This window comes from Salvia splendens, chromosome 18 (genome assembly GCF_004379255.2).
Source record: "Salvia splendens isolate huo1 chromosome 18, SspV2, whole genome shotgun sequence".
In the NCBI taxonomy this organism is placed as follows: Eukaryota; Viridiplantae; Streptophyta; class Magnoliopsida; order Lamiales; family Lamiaceae; genus Salvia; species Salvia splendens.
The window spans coordinates 14,312,929-14,319,742 of record NC_056049.1 but is presented as its reverse complement, the minus strand read 5'-3'; the positions used below and the strand labels follow the sequence as shown (position 1 = coordinate 14,319,742).

The following is a 6,814-nucleotide window of genomic DNA, read 5'->3' as shown; positions in this document are numbered from 1 at the left end:
CCGGTAAGAAACACCTCAGCCGGGCAATGCCGTACCTTATTCTTTGGTTCATTTGGGCTGAGCGAAACAGGAGTCGTCATCAATCGGTGCAATTTAAGCCTTTCAATGTGGTATGGCAAGTGCAAATGTTCCTTAGAAATAGCATGGCCAATGGATCCTACAAACCGAAGCATTGGAAAGGAGTCCGCCTCAAGATCAACGTCCCGAGTCAGGCCGAGCCACGAAGGACCAGGCCCCTCGCGATGGTGGTCAAATGGAACCCACCGGATGAACCGTGGATCAAACTCAACACTGACGGAGCATACATGGAGGCAACGGATAAAGCCGGGGGGGGAGGTCTTCTTCGTGACCACGAGGGCAACATGCTTGCAGCCTTTACCTCCCCACTCGAGGCCCACTCAGCCCTCGAAGCGGAGCTTCTGGCCATCCAATTTGGGTTGACGCTCGCCGCAGAATTCAGAAGGCCTATTTGGGTTGAGTCGGATGCACAACAAGCGGTTAAGCTCCTAAATGGCACGCACTGGGGACCGGCCCATATTAGTCGGGTGATGGCACGACTAGCAATCCTCAAGCGCCAACAAGACACCCGTATCACCTTCATCCACCGGGAAGGGAATAGAGCAGGAGATCTCCTCGCCAAAATGGGATTAGAAAGAAATGACTACTGGCGTATGAATGCCATCACGGCACCAAGGCACCTCACAGCGATGATTAGGATGGATGCAATGGGTATCCCGAACATTCGGGTCCATAATGAAGAGGAAGAATAGGCTCGAGTTTTGGTGGAAAGGGTTATAGCCTTTCTTTTTGAATTGTATTTTACCTTTTGAAAGGGAGTATGATGTGGTCCGGGCTTGTGGAACCGGACCGCATAATACTCCTAATTTTCGTTTAGGCACACCACTTTCGGGTGTGGCCACGTTTTGTATCCAACCACTTTTGAAATATAGGGATGAGGGACCCACGAACCCTCCACCGTGAAGGTGTTTGATAAAAAAAAAAAAAAAAAAAAAAAAAAAAACCCCTCGTCGTTCAATCGGCTCTTGAGGCCGAGCTCATGGCCATACACTATGGTTTGGAGGTAGCGAAGGCGTTCAATATACCCATATGGATTGAATCAGATGCGGAACAAGCTATTAAGTTGCTCAATGGCACGAATTGGGGCCCAGCACAAGTTCGCCGCGTCATGGCCCTTTTGCATGGCTTCAAACGTGGACATCGTTTCCGGGCCACCTTCATTCATAGGGAGGGCAACAAAGCGGCTGATTCGCTCGCCAAAATGGGAGTGGAACAAGATAATTTCCAACAAATGTCCCCACAAAATGTTCCAAGAAGGATTAGAGCCATCATCCGGATGGACGAAATGGGAGTCCCCAATCTTCGGGTGAGAGATGATGAACGAGAGTAGCACGAGGCAAGCAATGTGGTTACTGATCTTGAATTGTACCGGATGCCGTAGAGTATGTGGGTGTCGATCCATCCCCGGATTGACCCCTACTTACTCTTGTGGTGTTTTTGTAATAGGGTGTGATGTAATTTGTTTTTGTCACTCTAGCTTTAGAAAGATTGGCCCTCTTGTAATCAAGTAATAGATTTTGTTGATATATAGGGATGAGGGACCCACGAACCCTCCACCATGAAGGTGTTTGATTAAAAAAAAAAAAAAAAAAAAGACCCACACCTGTGCATTGCCAAGACCATTGCAACGAACAAACAAAACACCGAGCCGCCCAAAAGTGACGACTCGCAAAGATCTATTAGAGTACAACGAGGGCCTCCCTATCAGCTAGAGTGGTCATCTAAATACTCTTAACAACCCTTTTACAATTACAATGATGCGATCTTTGCAAAACCAAAACCTAAGACCATTTCCTAATTGAGACCCGCAATAGGGATACCTCCGCATGGGACGGTTCCTCCTGGGTCAAGGTCCTCGATGAAACCCTCCATCTCCCGGCTGGGGAGCCCACAAGAGACATTCATTGAGCCAATACCCGGCTCATTCGCATCCTAAGACCATCTCCACACTTGGTTGGTTTCGATTTGCTACTCTTGGGGCCGACGAAACAACATCCATTGTACCTTCCTTGCGCTTCTCTTGGTTGGCATATTCTTTATCCTTGTTTCTATGCTCATAACTCGTTGAAGTGCCGGCCCAAGTATCCACCTTTGGATGCCATTCTCGGTGAATGATCTTGGAGACATTGCTCGAGTAGAGCGTCTTTGTTGGCGTTCGGTGGTTCTTACTACCATCACGTTCCTTCCTTCCCAAAGCATGACACTTATCAATGGTGTGCCCAACATGCTTACAATTGGCACAAAACAAAGGTATACGATCCCATGCCACTTTGTGCCTTGATTCTTGACCTAAGATATTGAGAATAATCTCTTCCGTAGGGGGCGTAGAGATGTCAATCTCAATTCGTATCCTAGCAAAGGAGAATCGGGATTGGTTAATTGTGGCATGATCGGCTTGTAATGACTTGCTTAGGAGCTTGCCGATCGCCATGAGGGCCGATTCCTCAAAGAGATGCACCGGGATTCCCATGATGTTACACCATACGGCATCAATCGGTGACTCGAAAAAAGTATCAAAATCCGGCGCCCACTTGAACACCCTCATCGGATGTATATCAATAAGCCAATTCGGATTCCCATTGGGGCCATTTAGCACCTTAGTATAATCAGCCACTTCTTGGAATTGTATTAAAATGTGCTTAGCATTCAAGTGTTTCCATGTGAAAGCACCAACTAGCCCCATACCCCCAAAGCTTTTTTGAATTTGAAACGTAGATGGGAGCGAGTGGGAAAACTTCCCGACTAAGGCTAATCCTAGTTTCTCCGATAGATATTTCATTTCTAAATCGGTAAATGAAAGAGATGGGTTACCTTCGTGACAGCCGGCCGTTCCCATATCCAAGCCCCTTGGCCTAGCGGTAAAGGGTGCTGGATACCGCGTCCATCCTGGAGGTCTCGAGTTCGAACCCTGGGTGGCGTAATTTGTCTTTCCTCCTTGTTATAGGAGTTGATTTGTAATTTCCTCCTTGTTATAGGAGTTGATTTGTAATTTCCTCCTTCATATATATGATATAAATATATGAAGTTAATTTAAAAAAAAAAAAAAAAAAAAAAACAGCCGGCCGTTCCCATAGGCTTGGCCTTGCCGGCATCAAGTGTGATTGGCTTGGCCTTTTGGTTATTGTACAAGGTTGAAGCTCCCTCCACATTCCCCATCCCTCCATGGGAGAATAATCGTTTTGCCTTCTTCCAATCAACCGCCGGCCGGACCAGGTTTTCCGGCGAGGATTCCGGCGGTGGTGCGTCGGAGCCATGGTCATCCTTGCCTCCATCTTTGCCGAGATGAGGATGCATAGTACATGGTGGTGATTTTGAATTCAAAATGGCATTTTTTTTTTTTTATAAAGCACCCCGAGGGTGGAGGGTTAAGGCGGACCCACACCTGTGCATTACCAACAGCAATTGCAGCCAAAACAAACAACCATTGAGCCGCCCAAAAGTGACGGCTCACCACGACCAATTAGAGTACAACGAGGGCCTCCCAATAAACTAGGGTGGTCATCTAAATACTCTTAGCATCCCTATTACAATTATAATGATGCAGCCATCGCATCGTCAAAAACTTAAGTCCGTCACCTAGTTGAGGCCCGCGATAGGGGTGCCCCCACATGGGACAACCCCTCCCGGATCGAGGTCCTCGATGAAGCCCTCCATTTCCCGGCTTAGGAACCCACATGATACACTCATTGAGCCAATGCCCGGCTCATTTTGATATGGATTGGGATACGACGAAGGACCCGTTGGATATATTGATCCAAGAAATAATGATTGGCAGCGGATTTCCTTGATTGATAATCTGGATTGATCCACTTCCAGAGCTTGGAAAACCTCGACCCGTTGGCTATGTAATCAGCCAAGAACCTCGGTATGGTTGAACGCCACAAGAACTTGCTCAAAGTATCTTGATAAGTTCCAAACAAGTGAAAAACTCTACAAAGAGAATTCAACTCACAAGACAAACTCTATTTTCGTATTTGATCAATGGTGTCCTCAAATGACATGCTTACAAGCCTATTTATAGGCTAGAATGGACTCTTGAAAGTCTCATATCATTAGTACAACTTAAGACCTTTAGAATGACTCATAATAAGTGAAAAGTAACTCCTAACTATTGGTGTGACTTTAGGACATCTAAAGTCACTTATTTAACTCAAAAAGTAACTTAAAAATGACTCTTCATTTTTGCTGCTCCAACTTGGACAAAAATGCATCATTTATCTTCAATTTGGGCCTCCAAAATGTGATATATATTGACTCAAAACTTCATGCATTGGGCTGCCCACTAACTTGAATAATATTCACCATTTGGCCCAATGTTGAATGGTCTTGGAATTGGGCTTTTATTTCATCAACTAAAAGCATCATGGACTCCTTTATCTTCTTAGCTCTAGCTCTTGTAATTGGTCCACTTTGAATGATTAATGGATCCATCTTCTTGTCCTTGTTGATCAGCTTGGGTGTACCTCCATCAGCAGCATGCTCACAAGCTAAATAGATAGAAGAAAAGTCCGGGTCATTATCATACATTTCCTTAATCAACTCAAAACCAAGCAACTTAAATCTCAAATTAGTGATCAAAATGTACCTCCGAGACAATGCATCAGCCACAATGTTTTCTTTTCCCTTTTTGTATTTGATTACATAGGGAAATGATTCAATGAATTCCACCCACTTAACATGTCTCTTGCTAAGCTTACCTTGACCTTTCAAGTACTTGAGAGATTCATGATCCGTATGAATTACAAACTCTCTAGGCCACAAGTAATGCTGCCATGTTTCCAAAGCTCTAACCAACGCATATAACTCCTTGTCATACCAATAGTTCAATTGAGCTCCTTTCAACTTTTCGCTAAAGTAAGCGATTGGCTTTCCATCTTGCAACAAAACAGCTCCGATGCCTACTCCAGATGCATCACATTCAAGCTCAAACATGTTATAAAAGTTAGGCAAAGAAAGAATTGGTGCAGTTGTAAGTTTTTCTTTAAGGAGATTAAAAGCATGCTCTTGTTTTTCTCCCCAATAAAAACAAACATCATTTTCACAATTTCATTCAAAGGTGCAGCAATTGTACTAAAATCCTTGACAAACCTCCTATAAAAACTTGCAAGACCATGAAAACTTCTAACTTGTGCTACGTTTTGAGGAATTGGCCATTCGAAAATAGCTTTCACCTTCTCCTTTTCCATTTCAATCCCATTAGCACTTATAACAAAACCAAGAAAAACAACTTTATCCATGCAAAATGAACACTTCTTGAGATTAGCATACAATGATTCTTTTCTTAAGGTGTCCAAATTAGCATGCACATGGTTAAGATGTTCATCCATATTTTTGCTATAGACAAGAATATCATCAAAATAAATAACCACAAATTTTCCAATGAATTTTCTCAAAACATGGTGCATCAATCTCATGAAAGTGCTTGGTGCATTAGTTAAACCAAAAGGCATGACTAACCACTCATATAGACCAAATTTTGTTTTAAAGGCTGTTTTCCATTCATCTCCTTCTCTAATGCGAATTTGATGATAACCACTTTTCAAATCGATCTTACTAAACACAACAGATCCATGCAATTCATCAAGCATATCATCTAGCCTAGGAATAGGATAGCGATACTTTACAGTGATTTTGTTGATTGCTCGACAGTGGTGCACATCCTCCATGATCCATCTTTCTTAGAAACAACAATTACCGGCACAGCACATGGACTCATGCTCTCATGGATTTTTCCTTTCTCCAACAACTCTTGCACTTGCCTTTGAATTTCCTTAGTCTCTTCGGGATTGGCCCTATAGGCTGGTCGGTTTGGTAGAACTGCACCGGGAACAAAGTCAATTTGATGTTCAATACCTCTTAATGGAGGTAATCCACTTGGTTCTTCCTCGGGAAAGACATCCTCGAATTCTTGTAAAAGAGACACAAAAGTACTTGACAAAGAAGTGGTTAATTCGTTAGTGGTAAACAAAGACTCTTTGTACACTAAGATGAAAACACTCTTTTCTTTAACTATTGCACTCTTTATTTCTTTTGCTCTCACATAGAAATTCTTTTTTTCTTTTCCCTCATTCTTTCTTTTCTCTCGACTCTTTTCACTCGACTCTTTTTCAATGCCCTCGCTTTTTTTTCTCTCAACCTCACGAGCTCTCCTTGCTTGAGATAATTTCTGTTGATCTTCTTGAACTTGTTGAGGTGTCAAAGAGACAAGCATGATAGACTTGTTATTGTGCTTGAAGGTGTAGTGGTTGTGAAATCCATCATAAGTCACTCTACGATCAAACTGCCATGGCCTCCCCAAAAGAATGTGACTAGCATGCATTGGCACAACATCACAAAGAACATCATCTTTATAATTGCCAATTGAAAACGAAATTAAAACTCGCTTAGTCACTCGAATTTCTCCACATTCATTAAGCCATTGTAGCTTGTACGGATTAGGATGTTTTTCCGTTGTTAAGCTCAACTTTTCCACCATTTCAGAACTTGCAACATTTGCACAACTACCACCATCAATAATCATTATGCAAAGTTTACCTTGGACCAAACACCTTGTGTGGAAGATGTTCTCCCTTTGTTGATCATCATTTCTGTTTTGCATGTTTAGAGCCCTTCGAACGACCAAAAGTTCTCCATGTTCTGGTCCAATCTCCTCCAATTGTTTATCCTCCTCCTCATCATCATCTTCACGTTCACTTTCAGATTCTATCTCTCCATTTAGCTTCAAAATCATCACCCT

General features: G+C 43.0%; 1 pseudogene; it reads right to left on the bottom strand.

The window, feature by feature from the left end:
• Positions 1-1,999: 1,999 nt before the first annotated feature.
• LOC121776769 lies at positions 2,000-6,499 on the bottom strand (annotated as a pseudogene).
• Positions 6,500-6,814: the final 315 nt, after the last annotated feature.